At 40.9% G+C, this 22,410-nt stretch overlaps 1 protein-coding gene and 1 long non-coding RNA gene across 8 annotated transcripts in view; one reads left to right on the plus strand and one right to left on the minus strand.

Moving 5' to 3' along the window:
- LOC111270591 (cAMP-dependent protein kinase type II regulatory subunit) overlaps positions 1-22,410 on the minus strand; it is a 90,939-nt gene that overhangs the window by 55,983 nt on the left and 12,546 nt on the right. The gene's annotated exons all lie outside the window — the stretch shown is intronic.
- On the plus strand, positions 1,782-5,326 carry LOC111270599 (uncharacterized). Of its 2 annotated transcripts, none has more exons than XR_015315001.1 (3): positions 1,782-2,895; positions 4,707-4,867; positions 5,119-5,326. It is a non-coding gene; the product is annotated as an uncharacterized LOC111270599 (long non-coding RNA). The 2 variants fall into 2 exon arrangements; XR_002686364.2 differs by having other exon boundaries at positions 1,782-2,890.

Raw genomic sequence — 22,410 nt, forward strand, 5'->3', positions numbered from 1 at the left:
AGTACACAGACGCCCAGTTGTGACCCAACAGTCCTTTTGGAGTGTGCATAGTGACTTATGATCGTGTGGCAAATATATGAAAACGGACGTTAGAAGAACGTTGCGCACTTCCTACATTGTCAATTAGGGCCGCTCATGTGGATTATTCAGTATATGAAGATATACAGCTGAATACGGTTGGAAAAAACGCGGTCGACGTTGGTAGATTCTTAGACGGTCGACAATAGGATGGACATGAAATATCTACGACGTTTCCTTGTTGTATGTTATTAACAAAACTGCAATAAGACGCAACCTGGAAATGTGGATGGCGTAACAGACAAGCTCTTTAGACCTTATGATTTCGCTCAATAAACTGAAATATCAAATATATTGCAATAAGATATTAGTAGGCGAAACATTCCAATCCTTCGCCTATAACTATTCAATTACCTTCAATGAAAATCTTACTTAAAATGTAATGAAAATCCAACAAGAAATTTCTTCTGTTGAGCAAATCCGCAGCTAACCTCCCAAGTAGATAACCTTTTACTGTTGCCTAGATGCCTACCAAGACTAGTCTCCAGCAGTAGAGCAACCATATCATAAGCTTTTTTAATTTTCCTACCCACTTTTTTTTTCCTAATGAACTTTCAACTTAAACTCGTAAACTTCAAGCTTTCTTCAAGCAGTTCTCTGAAGTAGCAGTCTGCTATGTGAGAAATATGCGACAACAAGATTATCATTTCAGTAATATTCTCAATAGTATAAAAAGGCGCCGAGAAAATGTCTCAGTGACCGGGGGCTAATTACATTGCACTTATTGTTGTGAGCCAAGATTGAAGTAAATATTTTCGTATAATGTAAAATAGCATTGCTAAGCTAAAACGTTTACATACATCCAATGAAGCTGAATGAACAGATACTGCTAAGATATTGCAGGGACCGAAACAGATATTATTAGTCCGACGGTACAGTATCTGAGCTGCTGGGCATGTCCATGAAATTTTCCACCTTAGGTCTCTCAATTTCTGTCGAGTAAGTAAAGCTTTGAGTGATCAGATATTGTCTGGAAGATTGTATGGAAGGCAACAACGTCTCTGTTTACTCATTTCCAATACCGCCAAATCCATAGCGTCCTCTGACATCTCTCTCATCATGGCGTCACTCTGGGTTTTGCCACAGGTTTTACTTGAAACACATATTCAACATATGGTTGTTGTATGCGATCTATTTTCCATTATTGTGATCAGCTGCTACAAAGACGGCTCAATTTCGTTGCCTTACATTGAGAACATTCGTTAATGCATGGAACATTCAAACGTCAAGATTTTTTGCAGCTAGGAAAATTGCTCAAACAGCTTAAAACTGTTCGGTAATGGTGATTACTGACGTTGAACTTCCGCAATCAACTTCTTTCGTGCTTGGCCTATTACTAGGAGGAGTATATTTCACGTCGAAATTTCCAGCCTGACAGAAAAAGGAGCATGTTTGAGGGGGTGGGAAGGAGGGGGTCATCCGGTGATACGCACCTTAACCATAAACAGCATACATTTTTGTTTATGTCCCTGGGTAGCGTGTGTGGGCAATAAATTGTAGCGATAATAAAATAACGATATTTCAGAAATTTCACTTATACTCTAGGTGTTGCATCATAAGTCTGAATAGAGGCAACTTTCGAACGACGCTAACGCCGACCCGATGTCATTTACATTATTTGCTTTATTTTTTATTTTTCTTATTAATATATATATATATATATATATATATTTTTTTTTTTATTTATATATATACTTCAGCTAGCTAACAAATAATCAACCCTTTTTTAACAATCCAATGGTTATATTCATATATATATATATATATATAGTCTGAATTAGATTGGCCATAAGTTCCTGCCTCAAACATAAATTATTGGCTTTTAAATAACAAACCGTAAATGCATAATAAACGAATAAAAGTGAAATGACCTGTGCCAGAAATTTGCTAATAGGCTGGTAAATGAAGTTAGCCACCTGTGAGCGCACAGTGACCTCCCCTAGTGGTTTTTTTTGTCTCTACTGCGTAGGTTGTATACAACAAGGTCTATACACCGTTTAAATAAACAGAGGAGTAATTTTTAGAGGATAGTTAGGTTTTATAGGCAAATGACGAATGAAATTCAAGCCTCATTATATGAAAAATCATCGACATGAACGTATATTAATACAGACATGGCTCGCAAATGATTGAAAGGTAACTTAGCTAGCAATACTAAGAAAAGTAAATGACTGCTATTAGGTCTAGCCGCGAATATTATTTCAATAATCTAATCCTATTAACAGCAACAACAATATTGATAATGCAGATCACACTAAATAAACAAAAAAAACGTTCTTTGCCTTCCGCACTTGGTTTGTTTATGAAATGGCACGACTGCTGTATGCGATACTTGAAACAGGCGAATAGTATAAACAGTAGCCGACTCAGAGTACGATATAATGGCCTGACACAATATATTCAATACGTAACGAAGGCCACTAGGTTGGCCAGGTGCTCACAACCCGACACACAATCGCTGATCATTTCTGTGACTGCCGAATCTCGAACAGTGAGATCCGTGAAAAATTCGCCGTCAAGCCATATAGCCTTGTATTACAGGCATTGCACTCGTTTGATAACGAAGGTTTTACCGAGAGAAAAATAGAGACAGAAACAGAAAAAGTCCGACATCGTATCAGTCAATCATACGACGCCCGTTGAAAATAGTGTTGACGTTCTATGGTTTCATTGTATCTAGATGCCCCGCCGCTGCTGTTACCGACTACGCGAACCATACACTCGGCATTTATCTACGAAAGAAGAAAAAAAAGCCGGCGGAGGGAGTCTATACGCTCACGTAGAGCAGCGGGAATGACATGCTACCATGATAGTTCAGTAGGAAATCTGTTTGCTCGTTAATCTCAATGATACATGCTAGTGTAGGTTCGAACCCAGACATAAGCACGTTTCATTTGGTGGTGAGGGTCGGCCGTCAGCGATGTCAGACATGAAATTCGAAACATATTAATGATTACTCAAAGATAATGATACTGGAAAATTCATTGGATTATCTTTCTGAAAACTGCTTCATATACATATATGTATAGCGGCGAAAAAACACTGGGTAAGGACACATTCGAGCTTGTATCGAGGCAGGTACGGGTTGTGACCTATCGATGGTTATTGATAGCGACGTCCTGGAGATTTATGGGATATCTGTGTTACCTCGTAGTATAAGTAGTGGTAACTACCATGGAGCATCATCGGCAATCATTTATCATAGATAACGCAGGGCGGCATGATCATCCACGCAAATTGTCATGCACACATCATTCGCGCTTTCAGCCTTGTCACCTAGGAATAAGAAGGCACAGAGATGGGAGGGTTCGTTCGATATCAAAGAAGAGTTGCACATCTTTACCTGGTGGCCAACTGTGAGAAACAAGGCCGTCACATACATTGTATATATAATATGTGCACATTTGGGAAAACGATAAAATTGGCTGTTTTTATAGATGAACATGCCACATATAGTAGTGAGTTGCCTCATTAAAATGCTAAAAGTCTGGCGTTTCGACAGTTTTAGCAAATCTTATTTTTCAAATGAAGCTAAGTTCGACTCGAGGCGACTTTTATTACCTTAGATAGCTGATTTCGAAGACATCTAACTAAAAGAGAGAAAAACGGTTGTCACGTCTCCGACAAATCAACAAAAACGTTTATATTTACATTTAGAGTGGCAATCCTCATTGGACTAGAAGCACAACAAAGAATTCCGAGGGCAAAATATTTTCATTTCGGTTCATCAGTAGCGGCATCGTTTCGTCCTGTCCCGAAGGCTAGGTGTCATCGTGAAAGGCGTTGTCATCGCCGTCAACTTAAAGCGGACGTGTGTAGACGTCTGTCGGGTGATCGGAACTCAGACCAATGAATACACAGCTGTTCTTGTTGCGTTTTAGGGGGAAGGTGCAAGAGAACAAATCTTACGACGACTTGTTTAGACTAAAGTGCCAGGGGGGAAATGACGTGCCTGCCTGCATTTCATTCAATCGATCTTGATCCAACACAGTGGTGGCTTTCCATGATACAGAAAGAAAGGTCGAAAATGGGCAAGAAGAGAGATCGGGAACGGAAAAATACAGCGCGAAGATGGAGAGAGCATTTACATTGCTGTCGGACCACGAGCGAAGCCGTGCATACTTTCATCAAGTTATGCCCCATCGATCAGCGGTGAACGAGTCTGATCGACCCTTTGTCAATGCTAAGTGCTGAGTGTAGTTGTTGCCTAACTGAGCTAGCTCTATGGAAAAAAAAATGCCACCAACAATTCAAGTCGTTTACCATCTTCTGTCTGTTCGGCCTTCACGCTTTCTTTCTCTATTTTGCTCAAAAATGCCCCAGACAGAAATAGGACGGTTTGGACATATTTATCGTTCAATACGTCATAGCAGAAAGCATCGTCATGAACGGAAATATGTGAAGAAGAAGTATAAAACCGACTTGACTAACTTACGTGTGCACGCACACTCATCTGGACTCGTTTTTTCTAATTGTCGAAGCAATGATGCTAAGTTATAATATTATTGTATGGCTTAGACGTAGAGCACTTGCAGATGCTAAATATATAATGCGAACGAACGCTCATTTGTTTTTCTGGCATTTACCATTGTATGTTAATTGGGCTGTGCAAATGATGTTCATCTCAGGGGATTCGGCTAACTCCCTGCGTCCTGCGTTTGGAGGAACGGCTCGGCCTGACACGTGCGCATTCGGGTGTCCTCCAACTTAGCACACTCGGGGATATAACCATGGAAAACTCGCACCCTTCAATGGTCATACGACACTACTTACTTCTTGTTCGTCACAGGTGGGTCTCTGTTCAGGCAATTCTTGTCAATTCTCTTTTCTTCCGCGTATTTTTTAGCCTGGTGAGATACACGTATGATAATTCTTATAATTACACTTTTCAAGAATATCGTCTATCAGCCCGCTACGGTAGCGCAGAATGGCTATACAAAGTATGCCAAATATATATATATATATATATATATATATATATATATACACAATGTATGTTATATAAATGGTAAACAAAGCATAACAATGCCGCTGTTAAAGGTGTTAAGCCTAAAGGGCTAACAGCTGCCAGGTCAGGGCGCAGGACAACTCTGATATGCAACAGCATTTCAGCACTAATGTCGTCACGTTTAGCCGACGAGAGTAAACGTACAAATAGAAAACGGATGATGATGATGATTTCTACCTGACATATCGATTAGTTACAATGAAGCTAATCGTGTAGAAAACCTATCTCCAAAATAAAGAATTGACTTCATTGAAGCCAGAATCACAGCAGCGCAGTCTCTATAGAACAAATGTTCGCCATATGACAGAAAATAAATCCTGAGCATAGGCGGTACAGGTTGAGGCAGATATTATTTGGTCTTTGAAAACATTTATTAGCTTAACAGCCTTCAAATAAATGGCCCTCACTGGAAGCGAAGACCATCTAGCTATAAAATAATATATTAATGCCATGGTGGGAAAGGTACGTTCGTATCCACGAAGAATCTTGTATATAAGTATCCTAGATTCGCTTATTTGTTATGAAGTAGCTCAGCTTCAAGACCACAGTGGCAAATCACTTCGTATAGCAAATAGAACATATCCTGCACTTTGATTTATTAAATATAGCGCAAGGTATTCGTATGGGGACGCCACTAACATCGACAAACCTCTCGAGGTAAATTTTGTATAGCTAGACAGCGATACAGGCTGGTTCAAAAATAAGCTGAACACAATAAGCTTTGTTACCTAATACATGCCTTATCTCCTATTATGGATGTGCCCTATCTCTTGCTGAATAATTATACCCCTCAGTTGACAAATAAAGCTAACATATGGTCTCTCTGCTTAACCCATGGCATCCCCTACACAAAATACTAGCTGAACACAAAATCAATATTACATTGCTGACGTTGGTAACTAAGCTAAAGGCCAGGCATTTCACAGCACCCACTCTACACAAGTACAATTTTTTTGCTAAGCGGAAAAATTATTTAGATAAGCTTGTGCCTTTTGTAAACCTAAGCCCTAATAATATTCTGCTATCTCCCAGATCGTTTCCTTTACCTTGTTGTAGGTAAAAAAAAAAAAACGTCCCTACCGATCCATTTACCTGGTACAACGTGCCTTTTACACGGCAAACAAAGGCCGACTGCACTCTAAACCGTACTTATACACCATACTCATGCAAACTCTAGCTTCTACTCTCTAACCGGAGACTCACACTATTTATCATCTCTATATTCTGCTTTCACCCACTCTTTTCTATTACATCTGCGTCTTTCCATTGAGCAATGCAGCCATCGGCCATACGTACGTCCCTTTTACGAATAGCAAACTCAATAGCTCGCTCGCATTGACTGAAAAACTGCAACGATACCGGCGCCTTCAGACCCAATACAATTTACAAGGAATGAGCCGAAAGGAGAAGATGAAAGTTAGACGGGTTGATTTCACTGGTGCGACCGAACACCACGAATAAGCTGTGTGTGATAGTAATAAATGAGGGTAGAGAAATCAGGAGACAAATCTGTAAGCTGTAGTATTTACCATTTCTGTTCGCCCGACTGAGTTGGCGACTCTCGTTAGACGACGTATCGTCCTCGTGACCTCGGACCGAAGCTATCGTTGTCCTTATCCATTGTGAAATCATTTCTAACCATTTACCAGACACGCGAATCGTACGGCAGTCACAAGTACAGTGAGGTCTCTATATGGCAAACCGCAAGTGGAGGGACCTCAATTAATAGTTATAGGTTCGTAACCACTTCACAAACGCCGTACATCCCCAAGCAACTACTACAGACAGCCTTTTCATGTATTCGTCGACACCGCAACGCCTTTAGCCTTGTCGTAGTTATCGTTGAAATATCTTAGTAAGCGGTCGCTATCGGAATGTAGACGACGGTAAGATACGTCGACCTTGCAGAAATAGATAAATGTCCAGATATATGGTAAACCAACAAACGCCTACGATTACAATGTATCATAGGCAAAGCAGAATAACGTTGATTTTCTAAATCTTATCCACATGCCGAAAAATTAAATGCCAAAAAGTTGAAAATACTAACGGCTGTATCCTAACTGAAGTGTACACGCACGGTGATTCCTTATATATAAAAAAGTTCGCTAGTTTGAGTGTGTGTATATATATATATATATGTATGTGTTTGTTTGTGAGCTTTTTTCTTTTTTTTTTTTTCTTTTATGTGCTGGGATCATAGACAGCAGAAAAACATTCAGCACATTACTATATACTATACTTGCACATTACTATTCAGTCTCTATATAACCATCTGTAATCGAACAGGTCTGTACGATGTACTTCCAGTTGCTACAAAAATAATGAATACTGTAAGCGCCTGAGCGCGGTCGTACGACGCCTATGATTTCAGCTGAAGAACAACAAGGAGATATTCGTTTCCGTAGTTATTTTATTACGTTTACGACGTCTAAAGGGCTTTTTTTATTTGCGGTCGTATATATTAGTTATCTATCCTCCTTTCATGACGACGGCAACAATGGGAGACGGCCAACGAACAATCACAGCAACGACCCTTCTCTAGAGCTTCGGGTCAGGCCGTACCGCAAGGCAGGCCTCGCAAATTAGCAATATGCCCAAGTGTATCCTCGTTTCATGACAAATCTTCATCTCCACCCAAGATTTGACAGGCTAAGATAGTCTATCTATGTATGGAAAATTCTATAGCTCACATAAACATTGCATGAGAGTCATCTGTAATCAGTTTAACGTTATTTTAGTAGGGCCGATCACTTGCCCAATTCTACATTGGTGCGGGTTTAAACAGGTAAACCTATCGCCGAAAAGAGCTTACAAGGACAACTAATTTTGAGCTTCACCAACGACATATACTACACGTAAAATCTAATTAAGTAAGGAAATGCACCAATTGAATATTGATTACTTCAACCGATGCTCCTTAAATGCACGCATGCACGAGGCGTATGTTCAAGCGTGCGTCATTAATACCGAGTATGTTTGCTGTTTCAACAAATAACGCGACAGCACTGTGGTTATCCGATCTGTGACCTAACGATTCTAACGACAACGATCATAAGATGCGGATAAAGTGGGATTTACAGGCACGTATATGAGCCTGATTAAGTTTCCATTCTAGTAGTCATCGTGCATTCTTCGTTGACAGAAAGTCCGCCCCTTACCCGATATCCTATCATAATAGGGAACTATTTTTTCAAGTCGAATGAAAGAGATAATACCACTAATATAGATTTCGCATTTTAACGGGGCAGAGAGATGTAATTGTAAGAGGCAAAACGCAGGTTCTACCCCGGTCTTTTCCTAGTGATTAACCATATTATCATAAATATAGCCACTTTCTCTGGAAGATTTAATACAGCTGTTTATGGTGACAACACATGCTTCTATAGCTGTTGTTATTTTCTATCAGGATGATCAACGTATATTGATTTTTGAGTTAAATGCGTCCATCTTTTACTCATATGGCGATTTAGAAGCAACCAAAAGGCAATAAAGGGAGCGGAAGCCAATTCTCAGAAGCAATAGTGATGTTTTTGGAAAAGCTCGGAAGCTCCTTCGTCTAGCGATAGTTTGAAAGCCCTCCCAATACATTATGCATTGCAACAGTAGACACCTAAGGAAATCGTGCTACAGATAACGATCGCTAAAACAATAAGCTGGAAAAGGCCGTCGCCGCCAGCATCTGGCCATACGTTTGTGCAGAAATCAATGCATTTGTGAGTGGCGCCTACTTTAAAAAAACCCGCGCTTAAACATCGAAGCGCGCTAAGCTTTTGAGATAGCGGCGCTGATTGATTTACATATATATGTATTCAAGTATTTGTGTCTTGTTTAAATTTTGTACCCTAATCAACAACGTAATCTTTATGTTCATCGTATTCTGACTATCCTGTGATTATTTATTGGACATTAACAGATGCAATATCATTATATATATAATCGAAACGAAAATCCACCCACTGTTTGTTGGCGATCGGTCATCAAAAATCTGATACTGGATGTCTCCAATGTTTCAGTATGTTAAACAATTGTGTGATTGTACCTCACACATGGGTTTTGGTAAGCAAATAATTTGCGTGGAAATTGCTTCTACCGGGAGAACTACAGAGAGCGCATACGAGTGTAGTAAGAATTAAGTCTCGGTTATTTGGTGGTGTCTTATACTACCGTACGACTTTCCGTCTACGTTAAACATTGCGAACATCGAGAGCAAGTCAATAATTATAATAATTACTAATTTTGTTAACCGATAACAGCTCTATCGTAGCTTTAGAGCCTAAGCAACCTTGACCGTTGACAATTGTCACTACCGTTAGCTTTACTATAATAGCATTCCGAATACACATGCATATATATAACGCGTAGAGATAATCACGTATATAGAGAAAAAAAGGCGTATACGCGATGATAGGCTTACGAGGTACAATAGGTTGGTCATACTTCCGAGTTCCGAGTCAATATCCGGCGAAGCTGGCTGTCGGGTGAGTTATAGCAGCCTGAGCAAGAGCAAGCTTCATGTTACAATTAACGCCGTGCTAGCGTAGTATGTAACGTGTTTGCCTGCTAATCTTGAGGACGCGTTGTTGTCTAGGTTCGAACCCGGGCATAGATAAATTTCGTACTGGAAGCCGTCTGATGGAATGGAAGCCACAATAAAATTGAGCCTACCAGTCGTTCGGATGTGATATAGGTGAAGCTCTAATAGATCTATATATGAAAAAACACAAAGAACCCTAACAGGGCTTCTGAGGTACATAGATTCAGTAGGACCTAACAACATATTATCAGCAGAAGCTGCCAACATCACGGAGCCTCTTGCCTTATAACCTGAATTGTGGTCTGCTACGAAGGAAGCTGACCGTATCGTTGTTTCGAAACCACCTACTGAGATATATACCTTGTAGAATCGCAATTATCTTGCCAACTTGTACCGCAATTGCTATATAACTATTTGTTATGGAAGGGCTGCGTAAGTCGGCTCTGTGTGGTCCGTTTCACTCGTCATGTGAGTGCTGATTGTACTCGCGCTGGCTTTTTTCACTCATGACCCATTGTTGTCGCTGAACCACGAAGCCGCATCATACGGGAACACTACAGGTTTGTTTCGACACAAACTGCCCGATATAATCCAACAGCATTCGCAAACATACGATGCTTTCTGTATGGCGATTACGGGCTCAGCGACGACAATGGGCTTGTATATTATTAGGCAGTCTGCTGGACTGTCATACCAAAAGTCCGAATCGTTCCAACGCTGAAATTGCAGAGTCTAAAAAAAAGAAGCCTGACAGATTGGGCTGTCGGATCATGATAGGCAATTACGGAAGACGCGTCGATAAAACGACCATTTTTCTTCGTTGACTCCCACTATGCGTGCATATCGATCGACAAGCGTGACCCTACAAACAAACAGATCTTGACAATTGAGCCTGCAGGCATCCGGCTTGCTAACTCGGTACCGCAATACAAACGAAGCACGACATAGCTGTTTGCGTGCTCTTCAATGTAGCTTATTATCGTTTATCCCATTGTGCCACTAACGCCAATCATTTCGATTTTTGTGTTCCACCTATGTCCGTCGCACCACATGGATTTTGTACGAACCGGTATGCCCGACCGGTTCAAAATAACCCTTGAGAGACGAGCCCTTCTGTGGCCTGGGTTTCTGTCCGTTTGCATACGACTGCTGAATGCTTACCGACTTCTAGTAGCCGGATTGCCCTGAGCTTTAGGCCCGCAATAGACGAGCGAAACGCAGACCAAAAGTGGAAAACACCGTTACCTAACGCCGGCACAGCCTACGCAGACCTGCAAACGGATCTCGGTCAGTGTGTGACTCAGCCATTGCGGAAACGGTAGAACAATGAACATCAAAAGCCGGCACAGTAGCTACTGGTTCCCTATGGGGCTGTGTAGCGACAATTAAACGGATTCGAAATCCATAGCATCACAATCGATCGAAGCAACGAAAGTTAACTACCAAGGTTCAATCCATAGCTGCTCTACGATCCATAATAATTCGTAGCCGATTTAGACGGACTGACATTATTATTTTTAACGTACGGTTATTATCGCTGTGAGCGGGACTGTTTTGTTGTAACGTAGTCAGGTGTGCCTCAGCGCTCCGACTGAACAGGTACGAGCTGATGCCAACGATCTTCAGTTTGAATACCTACTTTTGCGTATTCTTAATAAGCTGTTCATAAATGTATGAGGCAAACAAAACTCACACTGTGGATTTATTTCAATCTAATACATTATAGAACCATTCCTTCTAGTCAGATAGTAACTCATTTCAGCCGTTCGATTCAGTACAAGCATCAAATAGATATCGTCCTATCGTCGTTAGAAAAGTTGCAAGCTAATTTACATATGGAAATATAGTTCCATTCTCTTTACGACCCATATAATAGGCTTCACGTTAGTCAAATGCTCTGGCCAGGAATGCGGCCAACCGAAGGCGCAAAGGTAGAGTCAAGCATTAGCATCTAGTCTAGCCGCCATTAAGCCGTCCTGTAAAATATGAGGTACAAAAGGAGTCGCATGGTGCATGGATGAGTGAATGTGCCGCGATCTTTCGAACCTTACTTATCGTTAAAAGTCAAATACCCGATGCGTTTGACCCAAGTTAGAAGGCGTATATATTAAGTTGCCTTCTGTACACCTGGTTCAACAACTCACTAATAAATAAATAGTGATTGATTAATAATCAGTGCGGCAGCATATTTCTTGCCAAGGCGGTGACATCTATTCGTCTCATTCAGACTAGTGGGAAGACAAATTCTGAATTTTCTGTCGCGAAGTAACCGTAGCACCTGTCTAAACATCTCTTCGTAAACCTATCGTCACACGGATACTGATTGTTGTCTACTTCGTCCGCCTCCGACATTGAGCCTTTTTTTCATTCGGCGATTGTCGCTGTTACCCGTTCGTCGCCTCGGCAACATGGTCACTTATACAATTAATATCTGTCGGTTGTAAAGGTCGACAAACATCATACTATTTAGGTTGACCTCTATCTACAGCGAGCAATTACGAGCTAAGCTTAATTAAGTAAAGCTTTTGTTTGCCGCTCTTTGTAGAAATAGATTTTAACGCGGTTACTTTAAAGTCAGTGCATGAACGTATCTGATTCTATAGGCTGACGATTGTATGGCGCAGAGGTACGAAACGAAAGCAGCTAGAGGAATTGGGTTTCGCGTGCAAAATTTTTGTGAAAAATTGTCAGGTGTGAAAATGATGCGCATATTTTAACGCGAAAAATACGACGCGCTTAAAAATAATCCGTTATTCAATCGTTACTCAGTTGTAAACGTGCTTTACATCGCATTCGCAGGAGACGTGGCCGAATTGACTGGCATCTACCTATGGAAGACGGACGAAATAAAGACAGTGTGATCATGTAAAATGTTTTTTTCATTTGGATTTCTTTTCGAAAGAAAAATATTCATCAAAATCGATCCCTTCAATTGATTTTCATTAAAGAAATCGCTCAAAGAAGCTCACAGCCTTGACATAGGTGCATCAGATACCATAGTAGGCCTCTTTCACACCGAAATATAGCTATATTCGTCCCGAGATACAGGGACATATCTCGGTGATAGCTTAGTCGCTAACGTATTTGTCTCCTTATGTTAGAAAGATGTTGCGGTCTAGGTTCGAATTCGGGTGTGTATATATATTCTTTCGTGCTGGCTTCAAGCTGCTATGACCTCGAAGTAAAACTCGAAGCATAGGGGTTACAGGTCATGTGCTATACTTCATCGAAAACTACATATCGGAGCGAGGAATCGATTTTAAAGAAACATCTCACACAGAACAAAAAAAATCTACGTATGGAAACTGAATAAGTACAGTGTAGTTGACCCTGCTTCGTTATGTCTCGAGTCCATTATGATTTACCCTAAGTTAACTGTAAATTGCTTCCGTAATAACGATGTGCTTTTGTAATCGTGAACAACAGCTTCTGCAGATTTAAGTCGATCAGCGTACGTCGTTAGCTTGAATCAGATAGAAAATGCCAACGACATAAGTTTAGAGCTTAGCTGAAAAGATGACATTAATGGGGAACAGCTTGAGTAGGATTACTTCAACAATCGCTGCCCTTAGTCCCCTGCCCTTTTCCCTCTGCGATACTTCTATAATACAAATCACACACATGGCTTTATTGGAATTTATTAAAATCACGTTCAGTCCTGCTCTCGTCCCTCGTTCCGGGTTTTCGATGTTTTTCAAACAGATTAAAGGATAATTTATGATAAACACACACACGCAACAGGCATGCGCGTTCATTCGTCAGAACTACTTATTAAAATTAAAACCCTTCTCTGCCAATTGCCCTGGATTTTGCTCTGCCTCGAGATGAAAGGTGCAGATGGCTCGTTCTAAATACCATAGAATTTCGAAGTAATATCTATAGCACGTAGAGGTTTTTCTCTGAAAAAAAATTCTGCGCATTCAGCTTAATACGTTGATGGGCACATTAAATGCGTCTTATGCTCTCATAAGTGTTTTTTAGTTCTAGAGAATAATATATTAAAGTCATAGTATTATCAGCAAAGATGAATCAGTAAAAGTGTCTTTACCTGAAGAAAAACGATTCTTTCTGACGCTGCTTCAGTCGGATCGTACGTTTCCCGTACGTACCCCGTTTGCACGGGCTAGCCGACAAAAGAAAGAATGAATATATTTTTTAAACATTCGGTGCCAATTTGTCTTGAAGATACATATCGAGAACTTGTGCCGGAAAGGTGGAAAATCACATACATGAATGGTTATAACAAATTATACAATTTCTATATGCAATAAATCAGTGCTGTTGTGTTGAGAACTTACAACAACGTGTGAAGTGTGTAGATTCCGTGGCGCAATGGCAGAAACAGTAACGATGTGGGCTGCGACCCACAGTTAAAGCAAAATGGTCTCAAAGCACACGAGTTGTCAATCTCGACCTTTCACTTCGTTAGTTTTTTCGGAAATTCTCCGAAATAAGATATTCATCAAAACGGACAAAACCTAAATGATCTAATCAATTAAAGTTAGAGTGCCTATGCAGCCGAGTGTATGACGTTTCTGTCTCAGCGCTTAAATATCTTATCGAACAAGATTCTAAGAACATGCTTCAAACAAGCGGCTATGTTCAAGATGCAAACCTGTTAATTTCAGCCTCAACTCCAAAAAGCCCCCTTCATAAACCGTACGCATTCGACAGTTCATTTAAGAAAGACAAAAACGAGAAGGGCCTAAATCTGTACATTTCGACGTTGTCACAGCACACCTTCTGCTCAGCCGAAAGCATAACACCATCGTGCAAAGAGAGCGGATCTATTTAAACGGCAAACTGTCCAGGACATAAAAGAGATGCCGTACTCTGTTTGCCCATAACGTTCTACTCTGCCGCCTCATATTTGTTACCCTCTTCGGCGCTCTGCTCAGCAAGCTTCCAGGTCCTCTACATCCTTCAGAATCTAATTTGTCCCTAACATCACCGTCCATTTCGATGATTTACTTCCTTCTCGTTCTTTCGTGTTCTTCTTCTTTTACTCCTCTTTTGTCCGTTCCATTTTGGACATATCGCGAATATGGCACCACTAGTACCGAGGGCTGAAAATCGAATCCCAACTTCTTCAGTACCCCTCTCTACATATCAGCCACTGCAACTCCACGAATACGCGATGATGTCGGTATTTCAGCCCACGTCCACTACTGACCAGTCCGTGGGCCACAACCATTCTACTGCACTCAAATGTCAACATACAGACTGATTCAGGCAGGGACGCCACACGCAGGCTCCCCAACCTTCGAACCTCAGTTGTACAAACCGCCTGCTATTCCAAACTTACGTTTTCTACTGCAACACCGTCATCCCAGACCGTCAAAACCGAAGGACTCGAAAGCAATCTTCATTTCCCTCAACCTTCTCATAAAACGTGCCCCTAAAATGTACCTCATCTACACACCCCCAGCCAGAGCTGGGGGGCATTCTGGGACGAACCTCGGTCCCTTGATCTCTTTTGAAGAAGCATAAAAAATATCATCTCTTTCAGTGCTCAATTTTTTTCCAATATAACCTGTTCGTCTATAGGTTATTCTTGGCAGACTTCATTTCACACTTCGCATCTCGCAGCGGAACCATAAACAAACGCAGACTTTTTGTCTCCCACTACCCGCTGATGGCACCAATCCACCTGAGGTAACAGCGGGTGGAACTTCCAGCATATGGCAAATGGGAGCATGGATAGGGTCACAGCAGGGCAGCTAACTTGTTGTACGGCTGTTTGCTCCTGAGCTTTGCCGTTCGTTACTAGAATAATAGAAGAAATAACCTGTTTGCTTTTTTGAACTCCGAGAAAAATTGAGGTCCCAAACGGTAAAGAGTAAACTACGGAGTCGAGATCGAGGCAAAAAAGGCCGCACGCGAAAAGAAAAGATCAGATAAAATGTACGTCGTTACATTGAAATTGTGCACTAGTGAATAGTGTTGAAATTCTGTAGGGTACCTAAGAGCAGAAACCGCTCTCGGTTCTAGATGCGCTTGATTAGCTTGTTAAGGCTATAAAAAAGGCTTGTCCGTTTTCCCAGCGATAAGGGTAGGGTTAAAGCTGATGTTGAAGCTTTGCACTGTTCAACCTTATCTGTACTTCTTGTTTTAATATTATTGGTATTAATAATAATTAATAGAAGCCTTGTTTTTAAGCCGGCCATTAATAATCTTCTGCCAAACTATTAATCCCAGTTAAAACTTGGTCTTATTCATTGAGCCGCAAGTGAAGGCAGTTGAGCTTCAGCCAAAGGAGAATAATAATCACTTCGTTCCGACGTGCTTGAACTATCCGAATCTCTAAATAGCTTTCGTCGCAGAACCAACAATGAGGCAAAGGACAGGAGGGTATCATGGATCGATCAATTGGCACTGGTTTCCCATCCGTGGTACCTTTGATTTTCCTCCGAAGCTTGAAGAAGAAACAGAATTCGTGCTCGTTGATCTTGTATTTCTGATGAGCTATACCCGCACAGTTCGTTGGCAGACACTTAAGGTGCAGCGTTTCGGACGTCTGTTGCCAGCTTCATTTTGCATTTACTATGCTTTCTATTGAAAAATAATAGCATACATATATATATCACAACGAACAAATTTCTCTCTGGGCCTTAATGGACATTTTCTAAATAGAACGTATCTGCGTGATACAACTACGCAGAGTAAAAAGTATCTAAAGGAGTTAAACATCGAACGGGAGCGTGACATAAACTAACTGAAATCTGGTTGATCTGCGTGCTTTTACATGCAGTGATAATTGCTACTACTATGAAACGGTCAAGGCAAATCACAGTATATTATGCAGTTGGCGACTAAAACACGTTGCGACCATTACCTTGTTATTAATGTATGTAAAAATTGTTACTGTCAGGTGTTGCAATGAGTTTGTTTTGGCAGCTTCGATAATAACTGTAGGGCGTACGTTGAACACGATGAAACAGTTGTAGAAGAGTACCGTGGCCAAGAACGGTTCGACATTACGAAAGGCAACGAATAAATCTGAAGTTCATCCAGAGCCAGTTCGAGACATATATCATGATTATTTAGATCGACAGCACGTTAACGGCAGGCAGCGACAGTAGACCGAATTGTGAAAGTTGTCAGATTGGCCCATTTGCTAACAAGATAAAGAAATAAACGAGCTTTAATAGAGGCTGGATGAAGCTGTGACCGATTCGGCAGAAAAAAACAATTGATACCCTAATACACGCTTGTTGTATACCGATGACCATTACTGGCGGATATACGGCTGATCACATACGCGTTCATTCTATCATTCCTTATTGTTGCAGTTGTGCTTACAAGACAGCTGGAATGAGGGTTAGATTATACTAGCAAGAAGTCTGTGACTACGCGTGACGCGCGCATTCGATTCGGCCAATTCTATGGCGCTTACAAACAGCCAAGCTCGAATGGTATATCAGAAACCCAGTAAATAGAATATTCCCTTCAACGAAATGTTGTTCACAAGGGCGAATATCTATCTTACGTGCATCTATGTAAATATTTGTATTACTGTAGAAGTATAATTTTTCTGTGGCTAAAGCCGGCGATCGGACGATTACGCGGATTCGTTGAACAAACACTTGCTAAAAGATGAAGGGAACATGCATGCGGGTTACATGTAGTACGCTCAGCATGTTTATGTTTTACTTTTTAATTGTCGTTTCGATCCTTTCAACGATTCTGCGTGTCTTCAAAGCATCTAAGTGATGCTGTGGCGCAATTATTGAAGTCGTCCTTATATCGGTCTCAACCGTTACAATTTTTCTCAAAAAAAATTCATCATCCTGACATTGATTTTAGACACAGAATGTATACTTTTCGTTTGCCCCAGTCACGAATATTATCCGCGCGAATCTATCCGAGAATTGCAAACCCAAATTTAATGCAGTTCCACAATGTTTAAACATTGAAAAACCGTGAGGTTAAGAGCAAATAGATTGTCAACCATTAGAACAAATACAAGATTCACGGTCGAACGATACCTCCGTTTGAAGAAAAATTGAAGCCTTTATTGATATAAATATGCATTTCTCATCGATCATGATAATCCGGTGTCGATTTCGAAACTTTTTTAAGCCTCGGACTGTTCTCACTGTATAAACAAACTCTTTGTATAATTAATTACCTCTTTACTATATAATTAAGGCCTTTCTTTCACTAAAAGATTTAGCAAGGAATGTCTTGCTGAATCTAGTCTTGTCTAGGGTTTCTACCTCATTTGCCTCGCTAACGAAAATTGCCTTTTAATTTATGTATCGTTGTTCGTAGCGTTTTATTATAGCTTTACATTAAACGGTACATATATCTACAGCATGCCTACAAGAATTGTCATTATATTTATCTTTATAATTGTTCGATATACGCTTAATATGGACGAAGCCCCAGCTTCCCTAGTAGCTTGAATAAATAGATCCCTCTAAAACGATGAATGTTTTCGCTTGCTTGCCCGTCCAATTTGTTACCGCTCTCACGTCCTCAATTCTTCCGTTAATATAAATATGTAGCAAACAATCGGAGTGTACAATCCGGAGACAGCTCAGAAAAGGTACAGTCTTGTGCACCCCACCCTTTGAATATGGCAGTCAACGAAAATACAATAAGCATGAAAACGGTAGCCGCGCTGTTGAGAATGGCCGTTATTACCGCATATACGTTAGTCGTTCCTACACTCCGTTGCCGAATGTCGAAAATTTTAACAAAAAAAAAAGCTACGTAGAGTGGTAGTGCTATATGTAGCATTCGCGACCACTGTGCTTCGATCAGTTCAATTTACCGCTGGCAAAGAAAGGCAAAAATCGAAGCTATTTTCTGCTTGAAACAGCGACATCTTGTGTGATCTAGAAATAATCGCGAATCTCAACGGATCTGACGCCGTCCACAAATCGGCGCGTTTGCTGCTGCTGCTGCTGCTGGTGCCGTCGCCCTTCTCGCCTGACGGCTCTTGTCCTCCTGGGACGAAATGTTTAGAGGAGTGTTCAAAGCAGCAGCAATGTGTTTCTTTTGTTGGCTGGCTAACTCGCATTTTCTTCCACTTTAATTTGCCGGCTTATTGAACACACGTTCCTCACAGGTCGCCATCTACTGATAATAGACTGATAAAACCGGTAACCACCACAAGACACGATAATACCAAGGTGGTAGCGATGAGAACGCAAAAGCATTTGTGTTTCACGAACTGGCACGCGTCGAATGAGGCAAGGGAAGATGTCTATGGGGAAATCCGACAGCGGGCAGGCCAAAGTCTGCTCAGCATTGTAAGCTAGGATAAGTTGTAGGATAAGGATAAACGAGAGAGCCTAATCAAAACAGACGGCGCACGCTCTTCGAACCGCAATTGTTTGCGAACAGGATCTTACTGATACTAGACGGTATGGTATGCTTTTTTCACTACACTGAAAACAAACCGCCGAACGGCCCTGTGTGAGTTCTTGGCTGCTCCAGAGTTGTCAGTCGTTCTGACTAGGTAGACAGCTGCACTCAAAGGGTCTAATAATCGAGGCCCTAAGGGCTACATCCGTGAAAACTAATTGGAACTAACAAGATAATGTAATATAACTAATCTTTTATGTAAAATATGTGTAATTCGGCCTTGTTTTGCTTTATGCTCTATAAGAAAAATCTGCACTAAAATTGCTAGTCAAAGGAAGACTATGCCCGACTCAATGATAAAATGCTGAAACGAATAGCTATAAAAATAAATAAATAGCAATGACGACAATTAAAACTATTAAATACATTTTAAAGTAGCTTTAGTAGAATAATCATGATCGCATCTTAAATGGCTAACATTTAATTCTATGTTTAAAGCATACGTGATAAAAATGCCTACAGGTCAATTGCGGCTCATTGGGTCTTGTAAAGCGATTAATTTTTACTCTTCTAGTTGAATCCATGCCATAATAATTCTAAGCCCGCTCACAGTACACGGAAGCTGAACCCAAATTTCGCTTAAAATTGGTTGAGAGTCAACGTAAAGCTGTAGGAACAGTTTTTCTCTAAAGAGCCTGCTTCCTTTCATCGTCATGTTGAGTCGGTGTCGGGGCGCAGGGGAGCAGGAGAAGGGGTGTCACTGCTCCAGATATTACTACTTTACCCATAGAAACAAGTGAGGCTTATATCGCCCAAAATTAGATCGTCAAGTAAACGTGATCATAGAAAATGCATAGATATATATATATAGCAAAGTGGAAGGTCTCTGTGCCAATGCATACTCTCATGGATTAGGGCATCAATCATTAGACAAGAATGAGTTTTAGCGCCGCGTACTATATCTGTGTCTGTCTTTGGACGTTATTATAGAAGGAAGACGCCTGTCTGTTGATACTATTATACAATAGAATATAACGCAGTGTAACGGAGGCCTTAATTAAAGAGTACGAGCAAGCACAATTGTTATATGGAAACTAGTGGATATAGTTTTCGCTATTGCTGCTATTGTTTACGTATAGATAAAGCATAGTATGAATGGTACTGCTTTGGTAGATCACGATCTGTTGACTGCTTAGCTGAACTGCTATGAAAAATCAACATTGTTACCCCGCTAAATGACAGACAACTCACCTCTTTAATGAATTTAATAGAACGAGTCAGACTAAAATACTGCAAATGGTGGCATAATTGTCAACTTTGGGTGAAGTTTAGTATGTATGCATCTATATGGGATAGATACTAGCGAAAAAACCCTATTGCTTTACAATAAAATCAGACGCCTGCAGAAGCCAGGGCCCACAAACAACTGGCTTTTACGGTTTCCAAACAATTCGTAACTGTTAGTGCCTCATATGCAGCAGTCAATCAAGCAGCTTTTAATTAATTACAGTACGATACAGCCAAGAACGACGCATACGGCTAAATTAAAATGCAAGCAAACGTTCATTCTCTACTTGCGATCAAGAAAATTATCCCTTGTACATGTAGCGCATTAAAGATCAGAGCCTGAATAATATGTTAGGGTAGTACACCATTACCTGTTTCGCAGATTTTACCCACGCGAAGCACATTTTTTTTTTATATCCGCAATCACAATTCTAGTCGTAACGGTACTACGAGAGGTAACCTTTTCTCTCAAAATCGTTATTGTTCTGACTATAATTTAATTGATCGCCGGCTGTTAGCCACAGCGCTGCATGCGAACGATAACTTGAAGATCAACGGGATGATGGCGACCAGTAAAAAGAGGGGGTAAAGGGCGAGATGTGTAGAGAGAGACGAAGTAAGGAAATTGCCAGGGCCTCTTCTCTGTATTAGGGGGACATGGGCTATAAAAGTAATGGAGTAGTAGTCGGTAGCATTGCTACACCAAAATCTGCGTAATATCAGACAAAATACCAGGCCAGAAATGCATAGTGGCTGACCCGGACTTTGTCAACTTACTTGTGAGCCGACTGTTTCAGACACGGTGCCACGAGCCCATTCTGCAATACCCCTTCCAACAGAGAAAACTACAAAGTAATTTGAATTTTAGTAACGTCGTTTGCAACAATAAAGGCAACAGCAAACACGCCAGGAACATTCAACCTCCGTATTCCCAACAAAAACTTCAACCGGGATGCAGCCGACTGCACAGATGAGACTCTACTTTTAAAGCAGTCTGCATCGGCCATCTTTTTCACCTGCAGCTAATTTTGAACCAGGAGCTTCTTGTGCTGCTGCTGTACCCTATTTACGGACATAAACTGGCTAGCCCGGGTTTAGCTTTTCAAAGTAACCTTCGCCTATTCGGCCTGCCCAGACTACGCTTAGGTACGGAAGTCGAGTAATACTCGTTTATGGGTGCATTTTCGCTGTAATTATTATTACAGCCGGCAGACACGGAGAACCCAGGAGAAAGAACGAGGAAAAATGCAGACAACATACACTTGTCGATTGAACGTCATTTGTGGAATGGCACATCAGTGGAATAAAATGCACGAAAAAAAGTACTAGGAAGAAAGACCGGGAAGCGAAAAGTAGGTCCTATTAAAAAAAAAGCTCTGACGAACTTCGGCAGTGTCGTAGTAGAGAAGAACACGAGCAATGTCTGACCTGGTAGCTATCACGCATTTTTAGTGGTAACTTGCAACGGTAACGAGCGGAGAAAGTTATTTGTTCTAAGTTGCAGACGTCATTAGAAATTGAAAACGACCCACGCGACAACGATCAGGGATAAAGATGGAAACGTCGAATACTATAATCATAATGAGAGTAAGTTCCCTTCACAAAATTAGATGCGTATTCTTGCACGTACCTAATCTGCATTATAATTAGATACAAGATAATGACGCTTTCATTTCTACCGTGGTCGTTCAGCAACTTGAATTCACTTATATCTAGTCTAATTCAAAAAACATAACTTATTTTATCTCAAAAGCATATGTTCTCATAAAGACGCCAATACATCAGTTGACTATAACGAATCAAATTACGGCGGGATGGTACCGCAGGAATTATAGCGAAAGAGGACGGACAGAAAGAAGCCAGGACGCGTCAAAAGGGATGAAAAACACACGCATTTAGCTATGAACGTACAGTGCATTTCAAGTGACATTCGGGTGACGACGTCCTAATGTTTACCGGTGGCCTTCTCAACAACAACAACATCAGCTGGCAATAATAATAATATAATCGTTGGCCTGCTTCCGTTGCTACGTCTAGATCTTTAGCGGCCATCGTATCGTCACGGTGCCTATCGATAAATAGCCTGAACAAAGTCAGTCACTCTTGGCTAAATGCTTTTTCGTTTTTCCCAAGGCGACGCTCTCCAGATTCCCCGTAGAAGTAATACGTTCGAGCGTAATCCACT

This window comes from Varroa jacobsoni, unplaced genomic scaffold, assembly GCF_002532875.2.
Source record: "Varroa jacobsoni isolate VJ856 unplaced genomic scaffold, vjacob_1.0 contig00012, whole genome shotgun sequence".
NCBI lineage: Eukaryota > Metazoa > Arthropoda > Arachnida > Mesostigmata > Varroidae > Varroa > Varroa jacobsoni.